The following is a 17,500-nucleotide window of genomic DNA, read 5'->3' as shown; positions in this document are numbered from 1 at the left end:
AATAATATGTTTTAGCATTTTAAACAAAAGTGTGATTTATAACAATCACACACACACAAAACTTTCCCCTTATTTTTTCAGTTGCTAATGAAAGATGAAACACCCGACTACGTTCTCATCAACTAATTTCGGTGGTGCACTCGCCTTATCGCAAAAAGAAAAAAATGACAAAAGTTCGCTTGCATTTATTTTATAGAATTCTCGCAACCTGGCGAAAAAAATGTCGATGCACCTCTAGCCCTATGTATCTGCTAGTGGTACCGGTCAGTATCGTCCACAACCAACCTGTGTCTGCATGTAGCCTACTTACAGGGACACGACTGCCAACTAGTCTCGGCCCGCTCAAAATAACAATGACCGAGACTTTCAGTAATTCCTTCGCGTGACGTCTAACCCTCTTACGTCATAATGTGACGTCTTCAAATGACAAAATGTTAAAGTTTCTACCACAGACATACACACGCACGCACACACACGCACAGACAGACAAAGTTACGATCGCATAGGCTACACTTACGTGAGCCAAAAATTGCTCGTCACGTTGCACTGAGTCTGCATGCATGAGGCAGGCTGGTAATAAGTCTTATATATGGTAAGAATGTTCTAAACCCTACACGTTTTCGATTCTGATTGTTCTTGCCTTGAAATAATAATTCGGAAAACATTCATTTACTGAACAGATGCAGTCGTATTTCAGTGTAGTCTGCTACGTGCCGATCTAGCTGCTACGTTATCGGAATAACACTTGTGTTTTTTGTTAGCTGCTGGGAATTGTATACTAACTCATCATTTCGTAATGTGGATAATAAGCTACATGCCACGAACATGGCATAAATATAAGAGGAATCTTCGCAAGTCGAAACTGAAAAATTAGACACAGCGGGTTCTATTTTTAGATCAGTGGCAACTGTGGCACAGGCACATGCAATCTGTCAGAAAAAAACCACTTCTGCTTTAATTGAGAAGCAGAAAATTTATGGTCATAATCATTGGTATTGTGGAGAATATAAGCTACATGTCATTAATTAATTCTGAGGATGAGAGTACGCTCTCGCTTAGGCAAAGTGCGGAAGAATACGCTCTGTGGAAAAGTTAGCGCACTCCAAGAGTGCGCTAACAGTTTTAGTGCATCGCCATTAGCCAATCAACTGGTTCACATCAGTCATGTGACACCAGTACTTACTGACAATTATTATTATTATTATTATTATTATTATTATTATTATTATTATTATTAATATTATTATTATTATTATTATTATTTAAGTTATTGAGACATCCCAGTGCACTAAGGGATTTATGGAGCAAATCGAGAAAATTCATTATTGAACGAAGCGCATAGCGCTGAGTTCAATAATTTTTTTCGAGATTTGCTCTATAAATCCCTTAGTGCACTGGGATTGTTTCAATAACGATATTGTCAGTACCGCCAGAGAAAAAAGAAGATTCAAAACGCACATTTTGCAACGCGCATTTGGATAGGCGTAACTGTGTGGTCAGGTTTGTGTCACTGGATCTACTTTTGTGTGGGCTGTCTCAAGTGTGTCGTGCTTTCGTCACACGCAAACTCTTGTTTTAATTTCTGTTGGTAAATTCCAGTGTAGCGTTAAGCTAAAAAGTGATGATCTTTCATAGAGACCTCATTTAAACTCGGAGAAAGGACTGTGCTCATAGTTATTTGCGATTCGAAACCTTCATCGAGCTTCGACAGATTGACTGTGCAGAGTTTTGCCCCTTGCCAAGGTCGACGGAAAGTACATTTTCAAAATAAATGTGGCATGTTTCTCGTGTGGTATCTTCACTCATCGGGGAGTCTGGTACTAAATATGAACGGTAAGAATGCTCTGAACCCTACACGTATTATATCCCCATCGTTTTTTCGTTCACATTTGCCCAACAAGTTAATTTGCTGAGCGGGGTTAATGTCGTCTGCTACTGCTAGGCTACCTGGGCAATCGAACCACTACAGTCTGCACTGAGTCTGCACGCATGACGCAGGCTGGTAATAAGTCTTATATATGGTAAGAACGTTCTGAACCTTACACGTTTTCGATTACGATTGTTCTTGCCTTGAAATAATAATTCGGAAACCATTCATTTACTGAACTGATGCAGTCGTATTTCTGTGTAGTCTGCTACAGAGTCGATCGAGTCAGTCTTCCAAACTGGTCTAGCTGGTACGTTATCGGAATAACACTTGTGTTTTCTGTTAGCCGCTGGGAATTGTATACTAACTCATCATTATGGGGGCCAGGAAGGCCCCCATTTATACGGATAGTTTCGAGTTTTGATAGTTTTGACCATGGGCAGCGCCATTTTGTTGTGAAATACGTCATCAGTTCGTGTACACAGGAAGTTGTGACATCCGTCACCCTATGGGAGGGGTGAAGGCAACATTGTTCATCAGTAGAAAGTTGTGAAATCCGTCACCCTATGGCCGGGAGGGGTGAAGGCAAAATTGGTCATCACTGAGTTTGTGTAACACAGGAAGTTGTGAAATACGTCACCCTATGGGAGGGGTGACGGCAAGATTGTTCAACAAAAACATCATAGGTCGAACTGTGCAGGGTCACCCGCAACAAACTCAAACCATTCAGAATTTGCTGTATTTGAGTGACTTATATACCGACATTTTTATTTCTTATTTTTAGCACAGGTGCAGGAAAAATCATGAACCAAAATGTTATTTATTTTCTAATTTAACATTTGTTTTACAAATGTGACCATGGTCTTTTAAACAAACAGTGACATTAAACATTGTTATGTTAAAAAAAAGAAAAAAGAAATAAAGCTTTTGTGCACAAATCAGAAAATACATTGTACATTTTACCTACAGGCCAAACAAGAGATCCAAGCAAGTTGCACTGATCTAAAAATATATTTGTTGTCAAGAACAGGCGCTTGCATTTGGATGTGGCCAATGATAGTAGGTTTGGTTGTTTTTTATTCTCTTTTTTTTATTATTCTCTTTATTTATCCCTGGTTGTGATCAATCAGAACAGGGGCGGACGAAGGGGGGGGGGTTCTGGGGTTTCCGGAACCCCCCCCCCCCCCCCCCCCAGCCAAAAAATAAAGATATTTTTTTGTGTTTTTTGGGGTTGTTGTTGTTTGGGGTATTAATCAGTGACAAAATCTGCTGCCTGAAACTGGTAATGATCATCCTCAGAATGCACCAGATTGCACCATTTTGCATCCTTTTTTTCAAAATTTTCCGGGGGAGCATGCCCCCGGACCCCCCTAGCAAGCTAGGCGCTTCGCGCCGTCGGCTCGGCGCTTCGCGCCTTCACACCCATATCTTCACAATATACTTTTGGAAACCCCCCCCATAAAATGAACTGATCCACCCCTGCAGAATAATGTAGAAATAAAAATGTATGACAGTTTGGTATGATGACATGTAATTCACATATGCTGAAATATAATATTATACATCATATAATATTAATATGGCTGTTGCCGTGACCATGAACCCCAAGAAAGGTTTAATGTTATGTAAAATAAAAATATCAAAATCAAGCACCTATTAATCTCGTCTACTAGTATGCGCTGCGCGTGAAGATTGAGGCCTTCTTACGTTCAACGTTGGCCAATAATAATTTTAACAATGTTGTGTCGTTTTTTATTATGTTTTATTTTGTTGATCAATTGATAAATATGTCTTCCCAACATATTACAAATCAAACAGAAATAAAGTCTTAGACAACTACAGTAATTATTGTTGCCGTCAAAACCTTGCAAGGCCTCAACGGAGATATGTATAGCAGTATTGAACTTGCGTCAAGGCCGATGCGCGTAGATTCCGAGAATGTTTACTTTCGGTTAGATTCTTCGACAGCATGGACACAGCATTCGCAGAGGTGATTGCCGTTGCAGAGGTGAGTAAAACTGACCATCGAAAGGAAAATAAGATTCATATTGGTAATACTAATAACATACTTGAACAAGCATGTATCTACCAAAACTGTATGGGAGCACAGAGTTGGAAAGGCGTGGTGAAGCGATCAAATCGAATCGTCCGTCTCAGTGCACTGATCAGTCACCACGATTGACCGTCACTGTCTGTATTTTGTATGTAAGCAAAGCTTCCAAACTAGTTAAATCCTGCTGTAGTTTACAACAAACAAACAAAATCTCATTCCTGTTCCATTGTTCTTGTAGTTGTGATATATGACTAGTGAAACTGAAAGTAAGTGTTAAAAGCAGAAAAGCCGGACAGAATCAGGTAATTGGGTTGGGAAAGTTTTGCTAAGAAATCCTGTTATTTCCCTGGGTTAATAAGCATCTCTTTGTCCAACTATTTACACAATTTATTTGACTAGTTTGTGGTTTCAATTGAAAGTATTGTTGTATTTATTTCTAGACTACAAGAACTTGCAGTTGCTGATACATTCATTCATCATTGATTGCATTTCATTGTCACAGCACAAAACACTGAATGACACATACAGTCATACTGATTGACGAGCATGGCAAAAGCCTTCTCGTTTTACAGTCTAGGTACTGATAGTTACATGCAAATTTGAATATCACTTTGAACACTGCCACATTCAGTTCTTCTCATCATTGAATAATTTTGTTTCAGGAAGCAAGCACCACTTTTGTTGTTGATGAAAACCCAATACAGTCAGAAGTGTGTCAAGCTCAAAGTACTATTTCACAAAAGGTGAGAATTTATTCGTTACATTTGCAACATTTATTGTTAAAAATTATTAAACATAAAGGCAGAATTTGTTTGTCTTGTGTTTGTGATGCCTACAACTACACCCGCTTGTGATTTCTCAGTCAAGTTACTGCAGATTTGTGTATATGATGAATGAATGTATCAGTGTTAGTGTGTATCTCATCCGTCTGTGTTGTGTGTTGTGGTTGAGGCGCTTTCGGACTTCCCGTGTCATCCTAGACCGTAGTCTGTCGTAAATTATAGTGAACTTAGTGTGTTAGTCTTTTTGCTGCTAGATTGCTTAGACTGTTGTTATTATTTTGTTAGGTTAGAGTGTTTCTCTTTCTGTAAACGTAGTCTGCCTTATGCGTTAGCGTGTACCTTAGTGTGTACAGTGGCCTTTGTTCTGCCCAGGCGTCATAGTTGGTAGCCTGCTAGACTATTGTTGTTGTTCAGTCAGCTGTAGCTACACTGACCAGCGCCTGCGTGCGATGAGTCACAGAGTGAGTTGGCCCTTTTCCCACTGTTCTGCCCGCTTATACAATAGGTAGGGGATTGTCTCCTGAGATGTACCCTCAGAGTACATTCTTAGGTGTCATAAATTGCGTGAGCTCTCTTTCTCTCTCTCTCTCTCTCTCTCTCTCTCTCTCTCTACATCTCTCTCTCTCTCTCTCTCTCTTTTTCCACTCCCCTCTCTCACTATGGCGATAGGTTCCCCCCTCAACTACCGTCCCACCGACGCTGCTAGACTGCGCCTGCCACGGCCTCTATACCTCCATCTCAAGGAGCTGGGAATCCTGCAGAGACCACCAACCGTAAGGGGCTGTCGCGCCGGCCGCTCGCAGCGTCTTCGAACCGCACAGCAACTTGCTGCCCTCAACCCTTCTCCTACCTCCACTTCTCTCACGCCCACCACCCCCACCCAATGTACCACTACCCCTCCCCAGCATCCCCCCACCCTTTCTCGGCTTCCTTCTATCCCTCCCTATTCTCCCACCACCCCTCCCCATTCTCTCACCACCCCTAGTCCCCATCCTCCCATCACCCCTCTCCCTCACCTCCCCACCCCTCCCCTTTCTCCCACAACCCCTCCCCAGCACCCGCCCACCCAAAATCAGCACCCACCCACTCATTCCAAAAACACCCTACACCTCTGCCTCCTCAACTCCCAGTCAGTAAATCCAGAAGGCAAAGCAGATCTGATAGCAGACTACATTATAGAAAACAAGTTAGACGCCCTGTTCATCACCGAGACGTGGCTGCGACCTGGTGATGACCCCAAGATCAAGCAGCTGACCCCCGCAGGGTACAAGACAGTCTCCTTCCCCCGCCCGGCTGGGCGTGGTGGAGGCATCGCCGTCGTCTACAAGGACCACATGCATGCTGCAGCGTCCTTCTCGGACAGCCTCCCCTTCCCCCACACCACCTTCGAAGCTGTGGAGATGACGGTCGCCACCACCACCACCCTCACCTTCCTGTGTATATATCGCCCTCCCCCTAACACCAAGAACAAGCTGAAGGACTCTACTTTCTTCGACGAGTTCTCCCAAGCCCTCGACCACTACAACGTGACGTCCCATAGCGCCATCGTCCTCGGTGACTTTAACATCCACTGGGACTGCCCTGCCAACGCTGACACCAAGCGGGCCCGTGCGCTGTTGGACAGCTACAGTGTGGACCAGGTCGTTCCTTTTCCCTCCCACTCCCGTGGCCACATCCTGGATTGGATTGTCACTCGACCCTCGGACAATCTGGTCTCCAGCCTCGTCGCCAACGACCATCTTGTCTCCGACCACACCGCCATCAACTTCCTCGTCAACATCACCAAGCCAGCACAGAAGCGGAAGATGGTCACACGTCGCAAGCTACGAGACATTGAGACAGATGCTTTTGGAGACGAAGCTGCCCTGCTGCTTGCCCAGCGAGACCCGTCCACTGACCCCGCCCATTTCTTCAGCTTGACTCTGCGCCAGCTCCTCGACAAACACGCCCCGCCATCTCTATGCGCAGTCTCTGAGCGACAGCCGGCTCCCTGGTTCTCTGAGGACATCACAGCCGCCAAGATCGAGAGACGGCGAGCGGAGCGTGCATGGCGACACTCTGGCCTGGAGGTTCATAAGCAGATTCTCAGGGATGCGGTGCGTCGAGTCACGCAAGCCATCACTGCTGCCAAGATCGAGCACTTCCACGACTGCATCGTCAACGCCTCATCATCAAGGGAGCTGTTCTCCATCATGTCCTCTCTCCTGGGCTCCTCCCCCGCTGCCCCCTTACCCACTGCTCACCCACCACAGGATATCCCGGAGTTATTCTCGGAGTTCTTCAAGGACAAGATTGACAAGCTTCGGAAAACACTCGATCAGCAGCCCTTCGTCCCGTCCCCACCCTCCCCTTCCTTCTCCGGCTCCCCCCTCACGTGCTTTCAGCCTGTCACTCAAAACCACGTCAAGCGACTCATCACCAAGACGGCCATCAAGACCTGCGAGCTAGATCCCCTGCCAGGCTTCCTCTTCACCAAGTGTCTGGACAAGCTCCTGCCGTCTATCACAGATATCATCAACATATCCCTGGCCACAGGCGTCGTTCCCGACTGCTTCAAGTCTGCCGTTGTCCGCCCACTCATCAAGAAGCCCGGCCTTGACGTCAACGAGTTGAAGAACTACCGTCCTGTGTCCAACCTGCCCTTCCTCTCCAAGCTTCTGGAGCGTATCATCCTGGAGCAGTTGAGCGCCCACCTGTCTCGGAACTCGCTGATGCCAGTGTACCAGTCAGCGTACCGCCCTCACCACAGCACCGAGACGGCGCTCCTGCGAATCACCACGGACCTCCTGAACGCAACAGATAGCGGTCTCGTCTCTGCCCTTGTGCTGCTGGACCTTTCCGCGGCCTTCGACACGATCGACCACCAGCTACTCGTCGATCGCCTCAGTTCCACGTTCGGCATTCACGACACCGCCCTCTCTTGGTTTAGGAACTACCTCCAGAACCGCTCTCAGACTGTCACCACTGATTCGTTCTCTTCTCAGCCTGTCCCTGTCCGCTTCGGCGTCCCACAAGGATCTGTCCTCGGCCCTGTCCTTTTCACCCTGTACACCCAACCCCTCTCCCTGGTCATCGAACGCCACGGCCTGAACTACAACTCCTTTGCCGATGACACGCAGCTCCAGAACAGCGCCAAGCCGGAGGACGTTGACGATCTCCTTGGATCCATCTCCAGTTGTTCACTGACATCAAGAACTGGATGACTGAGAACAAGCTGAAGCTGAACAGTGAGAAGACGGAGGCCCTTCTCGTTGGAACACGACAGAAGATTGCTTCCCTCACTGTGACCGACCTCCAGCTGGATGACGCGACTGTTCCATTCTCCCCTGCTGTCAAGAGCCTTGGCGTCTTTCTCGACTCCACTCTCTCCATGCAGACACACATCTCCTTCATCATCAAGACCTGCTTTTTCCACCTACGACGCATCGCCTCCATCCGTCGCTACCTCACCCACGACGCCTGTGTCAAGCTGGTTGTCTCCCTCATCTTCAGTCGTCTGGACTACTGCAACTCCCTTCTGGCTGGCCTCCCCGCCTCATCCATTCATGGCCTACAACGAGTCCAGAACGCCGCTGCCAGGCTGACGTTGAGGAAGACGAAGCGAGACCACATCACCCCCCTACTTCGCTCCTTGCACTGGCTCCCTGTCAACACCCGAATCTCCTACAAGCTGTCCACTCTGGTCTACAAGTGTCTCAACGACTCTGCTCCCGAGTACCTTCAATCCTCCCTGGACCTGTACACCCAGCCCTCCGACCGTCCCCTTCGTTCTGCTGCTGACCCTCTCCGCCTCCACATCCCTCGCTCGAAACTCGCATCTGCTGGTCAGCGTGCATTTCCCTCCGCGGGCCCCTCCGTCTGGAACTCCCTGCCGCTTGAGCTTCGCCAGAGCCCCTCTCTTGACGCGTTCAAGAGTAGGTTGAAGACTCAGTTCTTCCCGTAGCTGGCTGCGACTTTCATGCTCGACGTGATGTGCTGTGCCCCAAAAGACATTCTTGTGCTGTGCTCTGTGAGAGGTGTTTTCTTTGTGCTTAATATTATTTTGTTTGACCTAGCTATTGATGTGTACATTGTTGTTAAACAGTTGTTTGTTTACCAGGGTTTGCTAGTGTGTGATAGGGTTCGTGTCCGTCTGTAGATGTTAGTTTCTTTGTTAGTCCTGTGTTGACAACTCTTCGACAAGCGCTTAGAACTGTACCCACGGAATACGCGCTATATAAGCTTCATATTGATTGATTGATTGATTGATTTCAGTCTCATGTGGTATTTGCCATATTTTTGTGTGAACATGTGTATTTTTCAAGACTTAGATTCTGTGATAACATAAAATACCATAACACATTTGACACCAGTGCATCATATATATTTTTGGATAATTCTCATTACGCATGCTTTTTTATTGTGTCACTGTGTGTACATTTACATGTGTTTTTAAATGTCAACAGGTGACAGTTCCACTTCTGGAAGAGGTGTGCAGTGAGATTGCAGAAAATGAATGCCTGTCAGCTGATCTGTGAAGCCATGTTAAAACCTTGGACTGTAAGTGTTTAGGGAAACACTGTATGAATGAATACAATTTTGTTGGAGTAGTGTTTTCGATTTTGCTTATAATGTAAAACAATTTCAAGTTTAAATTTCAAGTTATTCAGTTACGCTGAGAATAAGCTGTCATATATACATGACAAGTATGGCATACGTGTAATTATTGTTGATCATTCGCGTACACATTCCAGACTTGTCAATGTGCAAGTGTTCTTTTTGGATACAATGGTGTGTGTGTTTGCCTTTCTTTTAAAGTTATACGAGGCAGGGAATTATCCCAAGATATGGACTAATAAAAATCTATTATTGTATATATATATATATATATATATAGTGGAACACCCCCCCCCCCCCCAAATTTGAAAATCCCTCCCTTTTATTCTAGTTTTAAGACCTTATTTTGTCAGTTTTTCTGTGCATAACTTCTGTAAATTTGCCTTCATTTTAAGACTGCCTCCTTTTAAAGACCCGCTTTCTCAGATTGTTTGAGGTAATAACAAGTCGCGTAAGGCGAAAATACAATATTTAGTCAAGTACTTGCCATTTTTCAGCAAGACCGTATACTCGTAGCATCGTCAGTCCACCGCTCATGGCAAATTGACAAGAAGAGCGGGGTAGTAGTTGCGCTAAGAAGGATAGCACGCTTTTCTGTACCTCTCTTTGTTTTAACTTTCTGAGCGTGTTTTTAATCCAAACATATCATATCTATATGTTTTTGGAATCAGGAACCGACAAGGAATAAGATGAAAGTGTTTTTAAATTGATTTGGACAATTTAATTTTGATAATAATTTTTATATATTTAATTTTCAGAGCTTGTTTTTAATCCGAATATAACATATTTATATGTTTTTGGAATCAGCAAATGATGGAGAATAAGATAAACGTAAATTTGGATCGTTTTATAAATTTTTATTTTTTTTTACAATTTTCAGATTTTTAATGACCAAAGTCATTAATTAATTTTTAAGCCACCAAGCTGAAATGCAATACCGAACCCCGGGCTTTGTCGAAGATTACTTGACCAAAATTTCAACCAATTTGGTTGAAAAATGAGGGCGTGACAGTGCCGCCTCAACTTTCACGAAAAGCCGGATATGACGTCATCAAAGACATTTATCAAAAAAATGAAAAAAACGTTCGGGGATTTCATACCCAGGAACTCTCATGTCAAATTTCATAAAGATCGGTCCAGTAGTTTAGTCTGAATCGCTCTACACACACACACACACACACACACACACGCACGCACGCACACACGCACGCACATACACCACGACCCTCGTTTCGATTCCCCCTCGATGTTAAAATATTTAGTCAAAACTTGACTAAATATAACAAGTCGCGTAAGGCGAAAATACAATATTTAGTCAAGTAGCTGCCATTTTTCAGCAAGACCGTATACTCGTAGCATCGTCAGTCCACCGCTCATGGCAAAGGCAGTGAAATTGACAAGAAGAGCGGGGTAGTAGTTGCGCTAAGAAGGATAGCACGCTTTTCTGTACCTCTCTTTGTTTTAACTTTCTGAGCGTGTTTTTCATCCAAACATATCATATCTATATGTTTTTGGAATCAGGAACCGACAAGGAATAAGATGAAAGTGTTTTTAAATTGATTTGGAAAATTTAATTTTGATAATAATTTTTATATATTTAATTTTCAGAGCTTGTTTTTAATCCGAATATAGCATATTTATATGTTTTTGGAATCAGCAAATGATGGAGAATAAGATAAACGTAAATTTGGATCGTTTTATAAATTTTTATTTTTTTTTACAATTTTCCGATTTTTAATGACCAAAGTCATTAATTAATTTTTAAGCCACCAAGCTGAAATGCAATACCGAACCCCGGGCTTCGTCGAAGAATACTTGACCAAAATTTGAACCAATTTGGTTGAAAAATGAGGGCGTGACAGTGCCGCCTCAACTTTCACGAAAAGCCGGATATGATGTCATCAAAGACATTTATCAAAAAAATGAAAAAAACGTTCGGGGATTTCATACCCAGGAACTCTCATGTCAAATTTCATAAAGATCGGTCCAGTAGTTTAGTCTGAATCGCTCTACACACACACACACACACACACACGCACGCACACACACACGCACGCACATACACCACGACCCTCGTTTCGATTCCCCCTCGATGTTAAAATATTTAGTCAAAACTTGACTAAATATAAAAAGGGGGTTCTATTGTATGTGTTCAAGTGTAAGACTTTGTGGTCTGTTTGACAGGTGCTGTTCTTCGGGACAAACTTCAGGTGTTTGAGTCATGCCTTGGTCCAAGAGGGAAGTTCCGGAACGCGGCCAAGGAAAAGGCTTACTCAAAGTATTTTGCATTGTACTGCGCAAGCCATGCAAGCATTACAGAGGTCACCAAGTCGACTCATGCACCAGCTTCCATTTGCCTCAGGATGTTTGAAAGGCTGGTGGAAGCAACCTATGGGTGAAAACAGGAAGACAAAGCGAATGACCGACCGGTGCCAGTGTGCGAGGAGGAGAAGGATGTGATCAGGTATGTTGCTGGGAGTGTGGTGAAGAAACTAAAAAAACTTGACTAAATGTAAAAAGAAAGTTTGGGGCCTCAAGAAAGGTGCATACAGATACGAGAAACTGCGCTGTTTAGAAGCACTGAGGTTCAGTGAGCTGTCAGAAAGTGATTGTGGTTCTTCAACTGACATGACAACGGTGCTTAACCGAGGAGGACTGACATTTGTCAAAGACAACATTGTGCAAATGTTCCTTGACATGGAGGACATTTTTCGTCGGACTGTGGGTGTCGCTTGCTCTGCCAAAATGAAAGCTGATGACAAGGACTTTCTGCAACAGTGCCAAACCAATGATACAGTGCCTGTGCTTTTTTATGACACAGTTTATGCATTTGACATTTCTCTGAAAGTGCAAGAAGATGTTTTCGAAAATGCTGTCCTGCTTTTTTTTTTTTAAATCCGAGTCCACCACAAGCTGAGGACAATGATGGACAAAGTGCAGCGCGGGTGCAAAGAGAAAAGCATGAGGAAGCGGTTGCGTACCAGTGACACTAACATTAACAAGGTGTGAGACGGGCAAAGTTAGCTACATAATTATGAAGTTGATCATATCATTAGTGCCAGTCCACGGATGCTCCCCCCTTGTTTGTGTGTATACATGTATGTGTGCAGGTTTGCATTTCAGTCTGCATGAGGTGAGCGAGAGTGATTTTTAACTGTTGGTGCTCAGTGATTTACAAGCATGTTTTCTGTTGCTATGTAAATTCTCCTGTCTTATGTAGAACACAGACACTTTGTAGTAAAACATTTTTGTACAATAATCTCTCTTGGTGCTGGGTACAAATATTTTAAAAGTTTTCAGGTTCATGTTATTCTCTAGTTTCACTTTTTGTTCTACGCTCGACACGTGTTTGAATCTGTATCTGTCTGCAACTGTGAGTAAGTACACCTGAATCCAGCATACGAAAGAGAAAGAGAGAGCTTCAGTATTAGTTTGTACATAAAAAAAAATGTTATTGCTTGTATTTTTCTTCCGTTGTATTTTTTATGTCTTAAAAATAATAAAAATTGCTTTGAAAATGTATTGTGTACCGCAGTCAGAAGTAATTTATTACTTTTGGGAGTTTAGTAACGTGATATCAGTTTTCAATTGTTCGTTCACTTATATTGCTTTCAGATTTAACACACAAGAAACAGTAGCACGGTTTTCGTTGCAAAAATGTGCAATGGCAGTGCTACGCGATCGAAGTGTGTATTATGTACACGTGGTGTTCTTCCGGAAAAGACCGAAGCGACATGTGACGTCAGTCGTTCAGCCCGCGAGCGGTGGGAGGGGAGGGGGGAGGTTAACATGGTTTGTTTGTTTGTTTGTTTGTTTCAGACCCACACCCATATACACACATTTCACATTTAAACCATTTGTCGGCCCCCTGTCGATATTTATCGACTAAGTTCCTTGTTTGGTAATGTGGATGATAAGCTACATGCCACTAACACGGCAAATGAGAAGAATCTATGCAAGTCGGCGAAAATTAGATGAAACACAGCGGCTTCTATTTTTAGATCACTGGCACTGGCACAGGCACATGCAATCTGTCAGAAAAAAACCCACTTCTGCTTTAATTGAGAAGCAGGGAATTTATGGTCATTTGGTATTGTGGAGAATATAAGCTACATGTCATTAATTAATTCTGAGGATGAGAGCACAGTCTCGCTTAGGCAAAGGGCGGAAGAATACGCTCTGTGGAAAAGTTAGTGCACTCCAAGAGTGCGCTAACAGTTTTAGCGCATCGCCATTAGCCAATCAACTGGTTCACATCAGTCATGTGACACCAGTACTTACTGACAATTATTATTATTATTATTATTATTATTATTATTCGTTCATGGGCTGAAACTCCCACGTTCACTCATGTTTTTGCACGAGTGGGTTTTTACGTGTATGACCGCTTTTACCGGCGGCCGGGATTTGAACTCACGACCTTCCGATTAGGAGGCCGATGTCTTATCCGCTAGGCCACTACGCCCGCCATATAAAACAAAAATGGATGAAAGGGTTTTGCACATGTCCACTACTTTAAAGATGGAGAATGGTCACTGTGTACAGTAAATGGGAGAGGAAAGTAATTTAACAAAAAAACAAAAATAAAACCAATCTTTATGATAAAAAAAAGACCATCAAAACTCCGTCAAGGAGAAAAGAAAGAAAGAAAATCAGCGAAACAATAGAGCAGAAACAGATATCCAAGCATCTTTGCAAACAAATATTCCTGACAATTCTACGCTTTCTATGAAATAAAAAATTCCCTGCAGTTTCCCCAACTACCACCAGTAACATAGCATGTATTATTTCATTATCGTGTCCGGGCACCAAATATGAAGCAGAAACACATATTTTGTTGAATTGTTCACATCGAAAGAACAAAGGTTACTGAACAGTTTTGTTCCATTATTATCGGTAGAATACCCGACACTAGTCCTTTTTTCACGTGGGCAGTTGAGTAAACAACTAGCAGAAATCAAGCAGAAAAGCAATCCCTTGAATATCTTTACAACGCACATTTGTCACAAAATTGTGAGAACTCCCACACTTTCAAAAAACAATTTGTGTGCGGTTTCTGGTGTTGTGATTAAACATTAAAAGCATACCCTATATTGATGCATTACCGTTTGTGGCACTGGTCAGGGTAAAACTCACCGGCAATGAATCAACATAATTATCTATTCAGGCCTGAAAGTGGCGAGTATTTTACGAGTAGAAACATGTAACTGGCGAGTAGAAATGTTATCTACTCACCAAAGGCGAGTAAAGTTGCTGAAACAAATGGTTGGTTTGGCTAGTAAAGTTTGCTCTTTGGCTAGTGCACAGGTAACTACTACCTTAGCAACAGACATTCCTGAAAACTCCTACCTCTTTGTTAAAAAAAAACACCGGATATTTGAGTTCTTGCTGTCGTCAGTAATGTACTATATTCCCTCCGTCGACGTCTTCGGCACTGATTAGGGAAAAAATCAACAGAAATGAAGCGAAACAATGCATCAATGCCTTTGCAGCAGACGTCACTGAGGCAGACCTCGAAACCCTTGTTTTGTAGGGGAAGGGCTCCTAATATGGACCGGCTCCTAATATGGACCACCTTCTGTTCTGACAAACTAGTTATATTTGCTGTATTCACCCTCTCTGGATAACTTGTACATGTCAAAACAGTTTCAAAAACAGAAATCTCAGACCCGTTAGGCTTTTTCTCTTTTTTTCACTTTTGGCATCGTTCACTCTAAATTTGCCGCCTAAAACGGACTCGTTTCTGTCCACAGCCAAAGCTTTTATCACACAAAAATTGCTATATATGACAGCTAAAACCGTATTTGTTACATTTTAGCAGTGTTGACCCCGAGTTTCTACTGCAAACAAAAGATAATAGCAAAATCTCAAAGTATGTGCGAGTCCCCTAATATGGACCACCTTCAACAAATCGAAGAAAATAAAAGCTAAAGGCTATTTTCATTAATTCATTAAGAAGCTTGCTGGAAATAACCTATAACAGCCCTCGAAATTTAAAAAAAATGCAACTAAAAGTCATCTTTTCGTGGAAGTTGATAATTTCACTTATTTTCACTCTGTTTTTGATAAGCTTCTTTAGTTTCCTGGTGTGCTTCAAATATTGCTCTCATCGACCCGAAACAGATAAATCTAGAGCACATTTTAATTAGGCTGACGTGTACACTAAGTTGTATCATGTTATTTTGAAATATAGGGGGCTTTTTACAGTGATTCGTGAAGGCCGCTTCACTGGTCCATATTAGGCGCCCAGGCTCCTAATATGGACCCTTTGTGATTTTTTTCTGTATTTAATTTTTGCTGAATGTCTATCAAAGCTATTTCACTCTAATTAGGCCTAACGGTTAACCTAAGAGAGAAGGACTACCAAACACAAAATGAAACTTCTTCGCAAGAAAACAAGCTAGTTATCAGCATGAAACAAAAAGTGGTCCATATTAGGAGCCCTTACCCTACTTTGAACATTCTCAAAGAAACTTGGCGTATTTTCAGAAAAATGAGTGTACTCCACACAGCATTCGAACATCCAAACTACTGCATCGGCTCCAAGATGCGCTTGTGAAGAAAAGTAGTCTGGGACTTTTTTTGATCGTATTCTTATAATTCCACCGAACCTACTGCTCATATTTTAGACAACCAAGCGTACACAATCCGGCGAAATCGCATGGGTTCCCAGGTCTGCGAGTGAGGGCTCTTGCACTTTGCAGCAAAACTTAACTGCGCTTGCGACACCATGCGTTCAGGTACATTCCCTCTCATGTAAAGGATGATATGTAAACCACCAAAGATCTGTCCCAGGCGTTTACATGCGCTTCTGGCATCCTTCCATTTAGTCGAATATAGAGAATACTACATGGCTTGCTGTGTCGTACCAGATTTACACGAGCTGTTTTTTAAAATATTGAACTGCGAGCGAAAGCGAGCTGTTCACTATTTGAAAAAGCAACGAGTGTAAATCTGGTACGACACAGCAAGCCATGTAGTATTCTGTTTATCCTACATACTGTACTTACGTGTATTTTACTGAAAATGTCCTGCATTCGAGGCAGCTAAATTGAAGACGCTTGTTTTGGAACCTCGATCTCTTCAAAAGCCTCGTGCAATCTATTACGTCAAAGCAAAGAAACGTCACTCTGAAAGTGTGGCGTGACGTGTTAGTTCTAAAGATTCATCGAGGGTAATTAGCGAGCGCAATTTGTGTTTCTATAATGACGTTTGTCTCGGTGACTTGGCAGTGGAAAAACAGGTCCCTGCCAGACTTGCTTAACATGACCTCATTTACATGATATACACACGTGTGATTTGAACGATTATTATCTCACGGGTGTCTCTCTCACGTATGCAGGATAAACGCAAAATCTACACCCTGGTTGATGCTGTGTAGAGTTTGTGTGTGTGTGTTTGTTTGTCAGTGTGTGTGTGTGTGTCTGTGTGTGTGTATGTGTGTGTGTCTGTGTGTGTGTCTGTGTTAGTATGTGTGTGTCTGTGTTAGTATGTGTGTTCGTGCATGTGTCTGTGTTAGTGTCTGTGTTCGTGTGTCTGTGTGTGCGTGCGTGTGTATTTGCTGAATTAGTTATATAACTGACAGCCATGTCAATCACCAGAATTAATTCAGTGTCAAGTGTGGTTTTTTTCTGTGTTCATTTATGTTTATTTTTATTTTTTACTTTTATTGCCAGCAAACACAGTGTACGTTACTCCGTACATTTGTCTGGACTGAAGAGCAATATTCGAGTGAGTAATCCCTTTACGTGTTAATGAATTGAGCCGTAACCCGGGAATTCCTATTTTGGAGACTTGAAATCCATATTGTAAAACTATTTATTTATATTTTTATTTTCATCGGAATGAGTTTATATGTGTGAATTGGTGGAACTGCCTGCATTTTTTTCTTGTTCTTGGTGGGTTTTTTTCATGTACCCCCATGGGGTTGCTTGAAATAAATTTGCCTTGCCTTGCCTTGCCTTGCCTTGCCCTTAGTATGTCTACACTTACTAAAAAATAAAGCATTCCATACTTGGTTTTTTTAGTATTTACTGTAAGCGCCACAACACACATTATTCCGCAAACTTTTCAGACAAAGAAAAAAAAATAAGCCGAAAATTGAAGCTGCGCGCCCACATTCCTGAGAATGTCTACAGTTTGTAAGACGAACATTTTTTGTGCGGTTGTCTTCTGTTTTCATCATTAACATACCAAACTTTG

At 42.8% G+C, this 17,500-nt stretch overlaps 1 long non-coding RNA gene across 2 annotated transcripts; it reads left to right on the top strand.

The window, feature by feature from the left end:
• The first annotated feature begins 3,596 nt into the window (after positions 1 to 3,596).
• On the top strand, positions 3,597 to 13,019 carry LOC138948672 (uncharacterized). 2 transcript variants are annotated; one of them, XR_011450058.1, is made up of 4 exons: positions 3,824 to 3,875; positions 4,583 to 4,663; positions 9,148 to 9,241; positions 11,483 to 13,019. It is a non-coding gene; the product is annotated as an uncharacterized lncRNA (long non-coding RNA). The 2 variants fall into 2 exon arrangements; XR_011450057.1 differs by having other exon boundaries at positions 3,597 to 4,663.
• Positions 13,020 to 17,500: the final 4,481 nt, after the last annotated feature.

This window comes from Littorina saxatilis, linkage group LG15 (genome assembly GCF_037325665.1).
Source record: "Littorina saxatilis isolate snail1 linkage group LG15, US_GU_Lsax_2.0, whole genome shotgun sequence".
In the NCBI taxonomy this organism is placed as follows: Eukaryota; Metazoa; Mollusca; class Gastropoda; order Littorinimorpha; family Littorinidae; genus Littorina; species Littorina saxatilis.
Note: the sequence above shows the minus strand (reverse complement) of the source record. Positions and strands in the feature narration are given on the sequence as shown.